General features: G+C 32.8%; 1 protein-coding gene across 1 annotated transcript in view; it reads right to left on the bottom strand.

Moving 5' to 3' along the window:
- The window catches only part of FOXP2 (forkhead box P2), a 550,365-nt gene that overhangs the window by 415,863 nt on the left and 117,006 nt on the right, over positions 1 to 17,496 (bottom strand). Inside the window, exon 3 of the mRNA XM_025873321.2 lies at positions 17,149 to 17,205. The gene's annotated coding sequence lies outside the window, so the exon portion shown is untranslated. The remainder of the gene's footprint in view (positions 1 to 17,148; positions 17,206 to 17,496) is intronic.

Here is a 17,496-nt window from a genome sequence, read left to right as displayed (position 1 = left end):
AAATTGAGAGAAAAGTACAAAGAGATTTCCCATATGCTCCCTATCTCCATACATGCATAGCCTCAAACATTATCAATATCCCCCACCAGAGTGGTATATTTGTTACAACTGATGAACTACACTGGCATACCATTAGCATACAGAGTCTAAAGTTTACATTAGGGTGTGCTCATGATGTTGTACATTCTCTGAGTTTGGACAAATTTATAATAACACGTAGTCACCACTACAGCATCATACATAGTAGTTACACTGTCCTAAAAATCCTGTGCTCTGACAATTCATCCCTCTCTCCCCACAATCCCTGGCATTCACTGATCTTTTTTATTGTCTCTATTGTTTTAGCCTTTCCAGAATGTGATATAGTTGGATCCATGGAGTGGACCTTTTTAGAATGCTTTCTTTCATTTCCTATCGTGCATTTAAAGTTCTTCCATTGGGCGGTGCAGTCAGTTAAGCGTCCTACTCTTGGTCCTGAGATTCAGCCCCTTGTTGGGCTCCGCACTCAATGAAGAGTCTGCTTAAGACTTTCTCCCTTTCCCACTGCCCCTCCCTCTGTCACCCAATGCTCTCTCTCCCTCTCTAAAGTAAATAAAATCTTTTACAAAATAAAAATAAAATTCTTCCATGTCTTTTCATGGCTTAATAGCGCATTTCTTTTTAGTACTGAATAATATTCTATTGATTGGATGTACCACAGTTTATACATTCATCCACTGAAGGACAACTTGGTTGCTTCTAAGGTTGGGCAATCGAGAATAAAGCTTCCACAGACATCTCTGTGCAAGTTTTTGTGTGGATGTAAGTTTTCAACTCCTTTGGATAAATATGAAGGAGAATAAACGCTGAATCAAATGGTAAGAGTGTATTTAGTATTATATATAAGAAACCACCAAACTGTCTTTCAAAGTGGCTGTACTATTTTGCAGTCTCAGTAGCAATGAATGAGACAGACTGTTGCTCCACATCCTCTTCAGCATTTGGTGTTGTCAGGGATCTGAATTTTGGCCATTCTAATAATCACGTAGTGATAATCTCATGGTTTTAATTGGCATTTACCTGATAACATATAGTGTGAGGCAACTATTCATGTGTTTATCTGCTATCTATATACCCTCTTTTGTAAGGTGTCTGTAAGGTCTTTGCCTTATTCTTTAATTGGGTTGTCTTCTTATTGTTGAGTTATAAAGGTTATTTGTATATTTTAGATAACAGTACTTTATCAGATACAACTTTTGCAAGTCTGTGGCTTTTTTCCCCCATTCTATTGACAGTGTCTTTTATAGAGTAGAAATTTTTTTTAATTTTATTTATTTATTTGACAGAGAGAGACACACAGCGAGAGAGGGAACACAAGCAGGGGGAGTGGGAGAGGGAGAAGCAGGCTTCCAGTGGAGCAGGGAGCCCGATGCAGGGCTCGATCCCAGGACCCTGGGATCATGACCTGAGCCGAAGGCAGATGCTTAACGAATGACCCACCCAGGCGCCCCTAGAAATATTTAATTTAAATTAATTTCAGCCTATCAATTCTTTCTTTCATGAATCATGCCTTTAATGTTATGTCTAAAAAGTCATTGCCAAACACATCGTCATCTAGATTTTCGCCTATGTTATTTTCTAGTTTTATAGTTTTGCATTTTACATTTAGGTCTATGATTCATTTTAAGTTTTGTAAAGGGTGTAAAATATGTGTCTAGACACACTTCTTTTGACTGTGGATGTCCAGTTGTTCCAACGCCATTTGTTGAAAACACTACCTTTTCTCCATTGAATTGCCTTTACTCCTTTGTCAAAGATCAGGTGACTATATTTATACGGGTCAATTCTGAGGCTCTGTCTTCTGTTCTTTTGAGTTATTTGTCTATTCGTTTACCAATACCACACTTCCTTGATTACTGCAGCTTTATAGTAGTAAGTCTTTTTTTTATTTTTCAAAAAATATAATAGTACGTCTTAAGGTCAGGTAGTGTCACTCCAACTTTGCTCTTCTTCAATATTGTGTTGGCTATTTTGAGTCTTTTGTGTCTCCATAAAAACCTTATTATCAGTTTGTGAATACCCACAAAATAACTTGCTAGGATTCTGATTGTGATTACACTGAATCTACACATAAAATTGGGAAGAACTGACATTTTGATAGTATTGAATCTTTCTATCCATGAACATGGAATATCTCTCCATTTCTTTACTTCTTTGATTAATTTCATCAGAATTTATAGATCTCTTGATATAAATTTGTGCATATTTTGTTAGATTAATACCTAAGTATTTCATCTTTGGGTGTGCTAATGTAACAGATACTGTGTTTTTAACTTCAAATTCCACTTGTTTGATCCTGGCATATAGGAAAAGCAATTAACTTTTGTATATAATTAGCCTTGAATCCTGCAACCTTGCTGTAATCATTAGTTCCAGGAGCTTTTTTGTTGATTCATTCAGGTTTTCTACATAGATGATCATGTTATCTGCAAATAAAAAGTTTTATTTTCCCCTTACTAATCTATATACTTTTTATTTTCTTTTCTTGTTTTATTATGTAAGGCAGGACTTCCAGTATATTGAAAAGGAGTGGTAAGAGAATACATCCTTGCCTTGTTCCTGATCTTAGTGGTGAAAGTTTTGGTTTCTCATTAAGTATAATGTTAGTGTTAAGTTTTTTATAGATGTTCTTTATCAAGCTGAGGAGGTTCTCTTCTATTCCTAGTTTATTTAGAGTTTTTTATTATGAATGGTGTTGGGTTTTTTTCATGCTTTTTCTGCTTCTATTAATATGATCATGTGATTTTTCTTCTTTACTTTGCTGATGTGATAAGATTACATTAACTGATTTTTGAATGTTGAGTTTTATACACTCAAGATAAATCCCACTCAGTCATGGTGTATGATTCTTTTCATACATCATTGGATACAATTTGTTAATAATTCATTGAGGATTTTTACATCTATGTTCATGAGAGATATTGATCTGTAGTTTTCTTTTCCTGAAATATCTTTATCTGGTTTTGGTGTTAGGGTAATTGGCGGCCTCAGTGGACGATTTAGGAAGTATCCCCTCTGCTTCTATCTTCTGAAAGAGACTGTAGAGAATTGGTATAATTTCTTCCCTAAATGCTTGATGGAATTCTCCAGTAAACCTATCTAGGCCAGGTGCTTTTTGTTTGGAAGATTATTCATGATGGATGAAGTTTCTTTAATAAATAAGGCTTACTGAGAAATTCTCGTTTTGTTCATGCATTGCTTCCTTAATCTCCTTGAGCATCTTTATAATGGTTATTTTGAATACTTTGTCAGGTCCTTCATATACCTCCATTTCTTTAGAGTTCATTTCTGGAGATTTATTTTATTCTTTGATTGGGCCATTTTTCAGTTTCTTCATGTTCCTTGTAACTTTGTGTTGGTGTCTATGTATTTGGAAAAACAACCACCTCTTTCAGTCTTTATAGACTAGTTTTGTGCAAGGAAAAGTCCTTCACCAATCTGCCTGGCTCAACTTTCTGTAAGCCTTTCAAATCTTTTCTGAGGATATGTCTTCTCTGGATTTGTGTCTGCTGATTCTTAATTAGAGGAATTTGTTAGTTTCTTTCTTCTTTTTTTTTTCTTTTTAGGTTTGTAATCTCTTACTCCCTCTGGTGTCTGTCTGTTGTTCTGTGGGTTCTGTTAAACAGCACCATGCTGCCTTGCTTTTTTTGGTTCTCAGCAGCACCCCAGGCATCTAGAGTATGCCAGATCCCATCAGCATCCTGAATTCAGCTATTAGAAATCAGTTCCTTAGACAGTACCCCCAAAAGCTAGAACATTGGTTATATATATTTCACTGTTTTCTTTCTCCCCTGAGGAAGAGACCACTGAATTGTATTGCCCTCTGTATGCTGTACCATAGGCTCTCTGGAGCAGCAATATGGTGCCCAACTCTTTCTTATTCTCAGCTAGGGTATGCCTTGTCCCATCAGCACTCTGAGACAGGTGAAACAAAAGCCAGTTCTCAGGCAGTGCCCCAAAAAGTCAACAATGGATGTATGGTCCAGTCTTTTATTTCCCTCTCTAGGGTGAAACCAGGAGCTGGGTGTTTCCTCCTCATCACATGGTGCCATGCCAAGGGGAGGGAGTATAATGAGAGGGTGCAACAAATTTCCTATCAGCATAAATGTGCTGGTTTCATGCTTACTTGGGGTGCAGGAATCTTTTAATTGGTTTCTGAATTTCTTATAAAGGAAATTAATCCATATATTATTGTTGAATCTTTGTTTCTGTGCAAGGAAAGTAGGTCAGGGGCTTCCTTTCCACCATCTCGCTTACCTCACTCCCAATCATGCTTCCCTTTTTTGGGGGTATCTTCATATTAGGTCCAGTTCCAGGCTGTTCTTTTAATTTTTTTTTAATTTCACATTTTATATATTTGGTTTCATGAAATGACATAATTTTATAAAGATGACTTACATGGATCATGATTTCCAGTCTATTTTATGAGTTACATAAAGGTTTTTGCAGCATTTCATCTACTGAATTTTCATTCTCTACAGCCAGTTCATTTTGTAAACTATTTGGAACTTACATATTTGACAAACGGCTTCAAAGCTCATGAAAACATTTAATATTGTAGATCTTTAAAGTAGATTAGAAAAGTTATTTTCAATTGTTTTAAGTATACAGAAGTATAGATGACACAATATTGTTTTCACCCCCCAAAAAAGCATTATAATGATGGAAACATTTTCAAAAATGTTTCTGAAAACAACATATCTTTTCAGAATGCTCTTTCCATAGAATAATTTTTCTTCCAATAAGTCTTTTCCTCACTCAGTAATTCACTTAAAATTTAGAAATAATGTAAGCTGAGGTACATTAGAGACATTGGTAGTTTCATCAAATTAAATAGCGAACTTCTTATAATAGGGAGGATATGAGATTTCCCAGAGGGTATGCTTTTTGCCTTTTGCTATTAAAACCACAAATAGGACTTCTGAATATTTATCATTATGTTTGGTGAAATTTTGCACAACACTTGATTGAATATCAACTGAATCTAAGTTCTACTGAATAAAATGTGATTTGTCTTCATGTTCTGCATGTTTAGTTTTAAGTGTATCATATACCTTATAATGGAGTCATAGTATCTACTATTTCAAGACTACTTATCATAGTCTTTCTGATAACCAGATATTTTTAGATGACTTCTTGCCAGAATTACTTACATGGTTTTATAACTAGTTTTGTTAATGGCAAAGGGCCAAGTGTAGAAGTCTGTAGATCTTTTCTTCTTGCTGTTTGCCTGTGTTAATTTAGTACTATTACTTTCACACTACAATTTCTTTAAGTCACTTATTTTATGATGATTATTTTAGGTAACACAAAATTAAGCATTTCTGAAAATCCACTTAACCAGATATTGTCTAAGTGCAATAAACTAAATAGTGAAGATACACCTATTAAACCCCATGCCTCATAGGGTACACTCTCCTCTCAGATAGCTCTTGGAACTAAAAGGACATGTGACAATCTAACAAAGGCACCGATTGAGGGAACCAGTCTCAATCTATACAGTGGTACTATTTAAGCTTATTTTTTTAATTAAAACTAAAACAAAATAAAAATACCAAAAAAAGTCCCAATATGTCATTCCAACAACACTCAAAAAATATTCTTGCCCATCCCACCTTGGAGACTATATATTTGTATCCTGTGAAACTTAATAAATGACTTGGTCAGATGATCGGTTAGTATTGTACTATACTAGAACAACTGGTATTTCAAAGAACTAAATTTGTTGATATGACTCTTTTCTGATATACCCCCAGAATAAATTAAGAAACATTAAAAAAAAAAAAGCCCAATGAAACATATTATTACATTTAAGGTAGTGGTATTATTGAAAGTGTTTATTTCACCATACCCTAAGTACCCATGGTATTTCAGATACTGTGTGAGTCATATAAATTATCATATTTCTTTTGGCATCTGTGGTTAGAAAGGGCTCAGTCTGTGGCCCATCTCTAGGAAGTACATTAGAATTAATGTCCATGTTTGTATTAATTTTGCTCCTTGCTTCATTTTAAATTTTGCACTGATATTTTCCTTTTGCTTGATTTCTTCACTTCATAATTTTTTGTACTAAATGACTCAAATCTTTTTTGAACAAGGGTAGAAATAAATTATTACAAGAGAAACAAAAAACAAATACCACCTTAATAAATAAATTAAATTTCCCTCTAACTTTGTAAAAATGAAGTTTTACAATGTAAGTAAAATGCAGAAATCTAAGACAAGTTTTCATGAAAGGCTTGCAACTCCGAGGTCCTTGTGTTGAATTACAACTGCAAGCAATATATTTTTTAAGTGTTTATTAAAGAAAAAGAAAGCACAAAGCTTCAGGAAAATAAATGCATTGGGGACTAGAAGAGAGACAAATCAGAATACTGTTTGGGTGTTTGGGGTCTTTGCTTCAAGCATAAAACTTTTTTTTCCCTAGAAACACTAAAAAAATAAATAAATAAAGACAGACTGATTTAAAATATAAAACGTCAGCTAGAAGGGAACTGAACCTCAACCCTGAAGTCAGGCCACAAACCCTTTGAATTTCTTCCATGCTCATAGCAATTCCACCATAACAAAATAATGGAAATGTTGTAGCTTGCCTATAAAATCTATAATTATTGAGACATTCTAAATAGTATCCCCTATTTTTATGAATGATTACAATTAAGAAGTAATTATTCCAAGTGCATCACCAAAAGTTCTGATCTGCATGAAATCTGACGCAGAACATTTTAGTTTAGTAAACCAAAGATTCAAGGGTAGAAAATGATTGCTTTTTCTTTCTTGCAAAGATTTCAGTGGCTCAACATGTTGGAGTATATAGTTTCAAAATAATCAAGCAGCTGTAAATAAAATGGATTTCAATGAAGCTGGTGTTAGTGCAGCTTACTACTAAAATAAGTAAGAATTTCTGTGTAGGTTAACTCAAGAAGAAATCAATATTGGGAAAGACTGTAAGAAAAATACATTCCAGTGATGTTCTCTGCATAAAGCCAAAAAATTATCAAAACAATTAAGAGAAAGATTTAGATAAATAAGACAGACACAATAGTGATATTCGTACTATCTTGTCTGACAAAAAATGGAAGAGAGATAATGAAATGGCAAATTTTCAAGAGCTGAGAGCATAAATGGCAACATGAATGCTTCCAAATTAAATATCCTGGAAAGGTGGAAATTCTAGTTTTCTAATCTTCTAGACAAAGAAATCCTAAGAGCACGCTGTTCTTGCTGAAGCACATTAAAATGAAGATGAGACCAAGTAAATATTTACGGGAACATAAAACAGCCTAGCCATTGTAAAGAAAGGTGCCATAGGTTAGTGGACATATAAAAAGTGGTGAAGTTTCAAGTTTCACATGAATTTTTCCATCTCCAAGGGAGTGACTGAGAACAACCAATGACTATATTTGGGAGAAGAAAACCATCAAATCATTGTACAAAGGCATCCAGAGTCACCACAGTAGGTTCCTGTGAATCAAACAAGTGATCTGAGGTTTATTTGGTGTACAAAGGGAAAAGCTACAATAAGAATATTTCCATAATAACATTTTCTTAAAAGCTCAAAAAAGAGTTTATTAGGATTTTCAATAAAGGATAAAAATGTAAACTGAAGTGGTTTAAAATGTGCTTCTTAAACACAAACTGAGTTCATTTTAACTAAACAAAAATAAAAAATAAAATGTGCTTCAAAGTCACAGATGGAAGGCAAAACATTTTATGGGTGGGTTTTTTTCCCCTCCAAGTTGACTCTTTTAGACAAATGTCATGGCTCACTTCCTTCAACTCAAGGATTAGTAAATGGATATTATGTTCTACCCAAAAGAGCTTGTGTGATTCTTAAAGAAAACAAATGCAATTCGGCTCCACCACCAACTATGTGACTTCAGGCCAGTTACTTATCCTCTTGGAGTCTCTTACAAGTGAAACGGGAAAAATAACGTAATGATTTTTCTAAACATTTCTGTCAGACAGACTGGCACATATGAAGCATTTACTACAAATTTAAAGAGAAAACAAAACAACAAAACAAAAAACAAACAAAAATTTAGTGGAAAAATAACAATAATATGAACATTATAATAAAATATTTCAAAATTTAGAGGACAGTTAAGAAATGTAACTTACTCAAGGAGAAATTATGAAGCAAAATAAGATGAACAAGTTAGTATTTCTTAAAAAAAAAAAAAAAACAAAAAAAAAACAAAAAACAGCCACACAAGACTCAGATGAATTTATAGGTAAGAGGCAAATTCTACCAAACTTTCAAGGAACTTATCTTTCCAATCTTGCATACTATGCTACAAAACAAAACAAAAACGAAAAACACTCTCACCCTAATACCTCACTTAAAAAAGTACTGGATGAGAAAGAAAAATTATAGACCAAGATCTTAAACAAATATTAGCAAATGAAGTCCACAGGATTTAAGAACAATAGATTATCTATTACAATCAAGGAGGGGTTTAATCACAATACGCAAGGGAAATTTAGCAACAGGAAAGCTATAATTTAAATTCAATAGAAAAGGGGGGTACCTCTTCTCAACTGCAAAAAAACCCCACATTTGATAGGGGTCAACATCTATTCAGATTTTTATCTCTCTTAAAAATTAGTAACAGAACTTCTTTAATCTTAATAACTATCTTCCAAAAACACTGGAAATGCTATCATACTAAATCATGAATAAAACAGATGCCCACTGTGAGTGCTTCTTTCAACACCATTAGAAGTTCTTGTCAGCTGAGAAATAAGGACAATAATAATAACAGGTAGAAGATTTGGAAAGGAAGCCATGAAACTATGTTGATTTGTACATGATATAATTGTTAACACAGGAATTCTATTTTTCAATAATAACTAAAAAAGGCATAAGATTCTAAAAAACATAGATATTTACAAATTTGTACATGTTCTGTAAAACTTTATTAAAAGAAGAATGTACAGTGTTCGTCAGTGGAAGACCAAATATCACTTAGACTTTCTCCCACATTGATTAAGGGAGTCAATGTTATTCCCATGGATAAAATCCCAAAGCTTTTCGTGCAAACTGACAAGCTGATTGAAAAATGCATATAGAAAAGCAACAGCCTAGGAATAGCCAAGACACTTCTAAGAAAAATGAAATCTTAGGAAATCTACAGTAATTAATGTAGTGAGGTTCAGAAATGAACTAATTTACCAATAGAATAGAATAAAGCCTAGAAGTAAGGCCATATAGAAATGGAAACAGTATATGACAAGAAGACAGGGGCTATTCAAAAATTAGAATTATTGGTTAGATATATAGAATCTATGTATCTATTTTGATATATAGAATATAAAATTGTTTAGATCAATAAGAATTGATCCCCATCATACCATCCACAAAAAATATATTCCCAATGGAAGAAAGACTTAATAAAGAAAGGTAAAATTTTAAGCTTTTTGAAGGAAATAAAGGAAAATAACTTTGTGATTTATAGGATTGCAATCATTAAAAAATTGATAAACAATAATTTCATCAAAAATCTTTTTTTAAAAAAGATTTATTTATTTATTTGACAGAGAGAGACACAGCGAGAGAGGGAACACAAGCAGGGGGAGTGGGAGAGGGAGAAGCAGGCTTCCTGCAGAGCAGGGAGCCTGATGCGGGGCTCGATCCCAGGACCCTGGGATCATGACCTGAGCTGAAGATAGGCTTAATGACTGAGCCACCCAGGTGCCCCTCATCCAAAGTCTTCTAAAGAAAGAGGCACCTGGGTGGTTCAGTCGGTTAAGCATCAGACTCTTGATTTCAGTTCAGGTATGATTCTCAGGGTTATGAGATCAAGCCCGGAATCAGGCTCCATGCTGGGCGTGGAGTTTGCTTGAGATTCTCTCTCTTCCTTTGCCCATCTCCCCCAGCTTCTAGCTCTAAAAAAAAAAAAAAAAAAGTCTCCTAAAGAAAGTAAAAAGATACACCATAAAATTGGGAGAATTTATTTACTATATACTCACAAAATAGGAGAATGCTTTTGCTATCTATTAATTCCCTCTCTCATCTACCCAACAATTACTTGTATATATTATATATAAAGAATCCCTTCAAATCAAAATACAACAGACCCATAACCCAAAAGAAAAAAAAATGGGAAAAGGCAGAAGAAAGATGAACACCCAATGACCAATAAAAAGGAAAGTGTGATCAATCTGATTAGTAATCCAAGAAATGCAAATTAAGATGTTTGTGAGATTATCTTTTTACCACTCAGGGTAATTTAAAAAATGATAAAAAAGAAGTTGTCCTACAAATGCTGGTGAACATATACAGCAAGTAGAACACTCGTATGTGCTGGTAGAAGTGTAAATTAATGCATCATTTTGGAAAATAATGTTACACTGTCTTCTAAAGGGGAATATGCCTATTTTATGACTGAGCTATTTCATTCCTAAAGAAAGACTCAATGGAAACTCTTGCTTATGTATACCAACAAGTATGTATGAAATATAACAAAAATTTTTTTTGTTGTTCATAATAGCAAAACAAAAAAATGTCTATCAACAATAAAATAGATAAGTAAATAGTGGGATAATCATGCAGTGGAATATTAAATAGTAAAAATGAATTAATGCATTTTGTTGGTAATGTGTGGATTCACAATGTTTGTTTTATTATGTTTCAGAGCTTACAAAAACATTACATATATTCTTTTGTATGTATCAACTATTACATTATTACATTATAAACAGGGAGAAAGAAAGTAACCCAATAACCATAATTAAAGCAACTCCCTAGAATATAATAGCCAAACCACCCAGGAAAAGTTTTCCTGAATTTTTAATTGAAATTTTCTTGAATAGGATTTTTAAAAATCCTAACAGCCTAATTTATTTGATGGAGTATTTAATACAGATATGGAAAATGGAGCCTTAGAGAATAAGAAAGCTACACTAATTTGGGAAGAGTTAGAAAAATCAAGACAGAAATCCAGATTAATCTGGATATGAAGATCCAGAACAAATTTGGGGAAGTATGTTACTGACAGTTTAGGGGGCCAAATGGAGGAAAAAGCCCTCTTAACTCCTCACTGCATTTACAGCGTTCCTCATTTCTTTTATGAAACACTCTGACTGATGTCCATAGCACAGTGAATCTGCGCATGTGTAACCCATATATAGTTCTCCAGTCTACTAAATGAGGACCCACTGCGTTGGTTCCCAAGTGTGTCAGATACCTTTCACTTGCCTATCCAGAGTTATTCTCTACTCTTCCCATTCTCTGGTTTGTCCTACCAAAGTGAGCTACACGACACACATTAATACACATCTCTGGCTTCCTGTTGGGTCCAGCTGGTGAGAAGTCAGAAGTAGTAGTATGACCTTAGGGTAACTGTTCTTGGATGTTGCATAATCCCTTCTGGTTTCCCTACACTCTGACTACATTTTTGCATATAAGCCCTTTATTAAACTTTCCTTGAATTAATCTGAGTATGCCATTTATTTCCTACTGTTTGAACTTGTTTATTCCTATTGAACTTGTTATTGTGATTTCATGATTAAACATTAGGTATTAGAATAAAAGATGAAATCAAAAATAGAAAAGCAGAATGCTTTAAAAACTGAACTATTCTGAATACTTTGGAAAAAATAAAGCTAAGTCAATTTTAAAAAAACTATTGTTAAATTAGGTAAGGATGTGAAACTATAAAAAGTAAGGCAAAAATAATAAAGACCTTGAAGAATTTTACCCTCAAATTGCTTTCCAAGGGTTTTTAGGTTCTAAAGGTCTGATTTAAAGATACCCATAATAGATATCATAGATGATGAATTACTAGTAAAATGTGAGAATGCCAATTTTCTTGCAGCTTTGTCCACAAATAGCATTGTAATTTATCAATATATTTATTGCTATCTAAAATTGCATGTCTTTGTTAGCAAGGATAAACATTTTTTTCCATGTTGTCTTCCAGCAGTACTATTTTGGTTCATGTATTTTTGGATGTTAGTGTTTTCAATTTGTTTAATCTCTGAATATTAAAGAGAGTAACTTACTGTTTTTTTTCTGTAAAATACTTATTTTTAGTCTACTTTTATTACTTAAAAATAGATGTTTTTCATAAAGAAAAATGTTCAATTATTGCTATTTAGTATTTTTATTAGAAATGTGTATTAAAATTTATCTTATGCCTGTTCATAGGCATATTCATGTGAATTAAGATGCTAAAGATACTCCTTAGGGAGACAGGCTGGCCCATAGGTGCCATGTGGAGAAGTTGGAAGAAACACTACCCAATGGCTGGGAAAAGAAAGGGGATAACCAAAAAATAAGAGAATATACATGAAAAAAATGTTACTTTCCTGTTTTGCCTAGGACTGATCCTTATACCTCTTTTCCTCTTGGCTCTTTTTGCCCTAAGTACAGTACATGCAAAGATTTCTTTAAAAAATATTGGAATTATTTATTTACTTCTAGGCCATGAATTTTAGGACATTTTGAAGTGCAAAAAAAAAAATGTCTTGGCAGTACCCATTTCCCCCCACAATTTCCTGGAAATTGCATCATAAAACAGAAAACCACAAAGTGAACTGTTTTTACCCATATGAAGAATATTATAATTCAGAGTTGAATCCTGACTTAAGGGCTTTGTATTAAAGTTATGAAAAAATAATGACAGAAAGGCTAAGTCAGTAAAACTAAAATCATAAAGTCATAAAATTTAGTCATTTAAATCACAAATTAAACTTCAATAACCACAGATTTGTGACAGATATTTAAAATACTGATTATAGAATATACTGTAAGACATATAAAAATCAGCAGACACTGCAAATTTACTGTATCATAAATGTGTCCTAAAACTGACATACTATCATGCTCTCACCACTTATAAAAATGATGATGATCACCCAATATATATCACTTAATAGAAACTAACTTAATTTATAATTCAGAAGGAACTTGAGTTTTTTTCAATCAAAAGAGTCTGAATTGATGCCTTCTTCAGATAATGCTTTAAGAAGAAAGAACAGACATTCAAAAAATGACATTAATCCATTAACCTTCGAACTACCTTAATTAAAGAGAATACTGAATATATTTCTATTACTACTGTGGTAGTGGTGATGTCTGTTTGACTAAAAAACTGCTTGATATACTTGTGGTGAACAAAACGTAACGTATAAACTTGTCAAATAGGTAAGTTTTACACCTGAAACTAATGTAACACTGTATGTCAACTATATTCAAATAAAAATATATTAATTGTTTAAAAACCCTTTTGAAAAGCAAAGTCTGAATTGCCATTTTTCTCTTCATTTTTCTCCTAAGAGGAGATGTTCTGAATTAGATCAAACTACCACCAAAGGGAAAGAAAAGTTGCTTGAAAAGTGTTCATTTCATATAAATGATGCTACTAGGAATAATGTTCATTTGAAGTAAATTCCCATTATAAATAAGAAGGAATGGTACATATTCATTACAATTAATGATTATCAAAATAATGTCGTAATATAAAGTTAAGGGAAAGATTACAATTATAAAATGGTATCTATTTGATGATTGCAGTTATGAGTCCACCTAAATATATGGACAACAGACACTTACACAAAAATATAAGTTCATCAATATTTTTCCTATTTTTTTCTTGTATACTATAATATTTTCAGGAGAAGAGAAACAACTGCCACCAACTCCCATAATAAAACTTTATAGAAGGCTTTTTAACACAGCATTATAAAAACGGAAATCTCACGTCAGCTACAACTACAATGTGATAAGCCTGTGTAGGACAATGAAACTAAATAAATAGGTAGATAAGAGGCAGAAATTCATCAAATACCAATGAATGAAGGAGAAATACTTTGGAGAAGTTAAAAAAATGGCATCCATTAAAGTGATTTAAAATTTTAATAAAGTTATTTTACACATGAGTAAAATGAATCTTGCTAATAAAACCAAATACAAATAGGTTAAAAAATAATATTCACAAAATAAGGTGACTCAAAATTGCAATATGGAAAAAGGTTTATCTAGGAAAGTAGGTGGTTCTAAAGTTCTGGCAATTATATAAAACAAGATACAGCTATTACTACTGATAAGAGAAACTCAAAAGGAGGGAAAAGAATATAATTTAGCATATACATTAAAATGTTAACTCTATTCTAAGAGGGAAAGATCATATGTTATTATACCCCTTTAAGGCTCTATTTTCTTAGCCAACTCTATTATGTAATAAAAAACTATTTCCATTTTTATTGTCATTAAAATCAATCCTCTGCTCTTCCTTCTATTCGGTAATGAATTTTTATCATTAAAATGGATCTACTCTTTACATGATATGGTTAAAAATTTATATAATTCTTTGTATATGGAAAACTATAATATTAAGAATTTGATTGCTGTATAGCCTATGAAAATTAGTATAATTAATCTATTTCAAAAACAAGCAGCTTTTAAATTAAAATAAAACAAGACTTGAGTTGTTTGGGTTCAGTCTAAATGCTGAATTTCAAGTTACTGTTTCATTTCATGTGTTACTTGCCTAGACTGAAGAAAGAAGGCAGATAGAGACTTTCAATAGGCAGTGAGTATATATAAAACTTGTGTGAGTTTAGGACAGGAAACTGGTACCAAAATATATCAAGCATGATTTGCGATAATAATGTATAATTGCATAAACAGGTATACTGTTGCTATAGAAATGTGGATGCTCAGGATAAATAATACTTCCCTTAATGACTGACACTGTCCAATATATGCAACTGAAATAGCACACAATAGAACCTCGCTGCAATTCTGCCAGACAAATGAAGACCATTCTTTCATAGTTAATATATTCAGTGCTTGATGCTATTTCGATTTTGCTTCAATTAGGTTATTTTTTATTTGTTCTTATTCTATCTTATTCTATCTATCAACTTCCCTTTCCCTTTGGTGGTAGTTTGATCTAATTCTATCCCATTATTGCTTATTATGTGTTGGAATAGAGAACGTAGCCTTCTTGATGAGTTTCCTGTCTTTAAATACTACACAGCTCTGAAGAGTCACTCTCATTGTGTGGAAAATATTATTTTCAGATGGCTTAAGGGCATTTTTGCACTCTATACTGCTATAAACAAGACCTATATTTAAGAGCTGCCTTATCATTCTTGCTGCTTGGTGAGCAGGGATGTAGTAGAGAGAAGAATTCTGGGGGTGAGGCTGAGGGTCATCTCTACTACTCTAATAATAATACATGTATCTAAACCCATGAATTTGGGAATACAGAAAGAGGTCATGCTCAGAGACTAAAGGGTACTATAACCCAATTACACCAAGGCTTTTAAATATGAAAGTAAAAAAAATAGTCTTTTTATAGTATACACTAAGAATACATATGTTAATCCTTTCTGAGCTTAAGATCATTTCAACCAACATTTATAAGCCTAACACTTTCTGAAGCATTGGGGATACAGCACTCACTGTCTAGTGGAGCAAACAGGTAAAATAACAATTGATTGTAATATATATATTATAAGGGCATGTATATATGCACAAATTATTATCTTAAAATCATACAAGTCAATAAAACCCACTGTCATGGAGTCCAGGCCTAAACTGAGAAGAGGGACCTAGAATCAACAAAGATCCTGCTTTGCTCACATTTTTCCTCTCTACACATTGTACCATTCCGCTCCCAACCCTAACATTTACCTTTAAAATTCAACTTTCAAGTTTCAACTTTTCAAGATTCAACTTTATTGCTGCCCCATCCATGAAAAGTCCTTGTAAGCCTAAATATTATACATTTTTCCTTTTCTATATTCAATTTTAGTGGTGTTTGTCAAATACATCACAATTAGCCTGTACTGTGGTGATTTTAAGCATTCTAAAGAAAACAAGCATGTTATTCTTCTATTCACCCCCAGTTAAAGCACAAAGGCTGCTACAGTAACATTTATTTGATATTATCTTGATTTAATTTGACTTCCCTGAGTTATAAAATTAGTACATAATAAAATGAACTAATTCTTCTGCCTATGTTCCCCCCTCTATTTTGTACCTGCATACACTCTAGTGTACACTGCATTACATTATAATCACCTATATAAATTCCAAAGCAGGGAGGAAGTTGGCCAACTTTAATGGTTGACACTGTCCAAGATGTACAAGTAAATTATCACATGAGCATACTGTAATTCTGCCAGAAAAGCGAAGGTTATACTTTTAAAATTAATGTACTCAGTACATGATTCTATTTGGATAATTTGCCTAAAATTAGGTTAGTTTTTATTTGTTTTTAATCCCTCTCCTTTCCCATAGACATCCCATTTCTAGACATTAAAGTATAGAAGCAAATAAGTCACAGAGATAACTGAAAATGTTCACTTAAGCACTATTTGCAGAGACAGTATTTTAGTATGTCATATTTGAAATATTCTTCCCCTAACTGGCGGGGGTTGGGGCCAATAAACTTCATTATTCTAACTCCTGCAGCAAGATCATACCTATGGTGGATATGGCTACACCAGACTGCCTTCCTTCCTCCAGTACCATAAAACATCTAATATATCAGCCTCCCTCTAATTCTGATTACACAATCCCCAAGCAACCTTGTGATTGTGATTATTATTTAGCTTCCACTGCTGTTCCTATTTCTAACAACCAAATTCCTCATTTTAATTTTTACATACACAGACAGAACTCACAGATTCTGCATATTCTAGTCATTTTGTCCCTACTACAATAATTTATACCGTAAATCAACAAACTAACCTTTTCAGTTTTAAACATTAATTTCATGAGCTTGGTTAACATGGGTCTACCCTCAGAAAAGTGAGTCAATTTGACAGGCGAAGGACTACATCCCAGATGATGACAAGAAATAAATGCTATTGTTTTCAGGGCCTACTAGTTGTCAACTGACCAGTGGGCTTTTTATGTCAGTAGGTTAAAATCATTATTTTTAACATTACCAAATCAAAATGCTTTTATTATACTTTTAAATGATAATGCTTATGGTTTTATTCTGGCAAGGATCATTCACTTAAGACATTTGATAAAGTAATCTTTAGTAAGAAATTCTACTTCTTCATAAAGCTTTATTTTGTTTCATTTTTTTTTTGAGGTGGAAAGTAGAGACAGAAAATATGGAAGACCCAAATATTTTAACTTACAATAGTGATTCACAAAATAGGACACCAACTCAGCTACTAGATATCACAGATGTGCACCTAGAAGATAAACCAAAGAGTATTTTTACTAGAAACCAAGATTGCAGTGAATGAACATATTGTGTATATCATATATAAAAATGGGAACATGAAAATACTTTTTTTATTATTTTATTGTTAAACCTACTTTGTCCAAGCTCCTACTCTGCTAGATTCGTTCAATGTTTACTATGTTGACTACTATACAAAATATTCATTTTCATGATTTGCAAATGTTGGTATATATAACAGTAATTTAAACTGGCTCTTAAAAATAGCAAACAGAAAAACTGCAGAAAAAATGTAATGGTA

Source organism: Callorhinus ursinus, unplaced genomic scaffold, assembly GCF_003265705.2.
Source record: "Callorhinus ursinus isolate GAN/ISIS: 27379988/994484 unplaced genomic scaffold, GSC_fseal_2.0 scaffold12, whole genome shotgun sequence".
Lineage (NCBI taxonomy): Eukaryota > Metazoa > Chordata > Mammalia > Carnivora > Otariidae > Callorhinus > Callorhinus ursinus.
The sequence above is the reverse complement of the archived record's forward strand: the minus strand, read 5'-3'. Positions and strand labels throughout refer to the sequence as shown.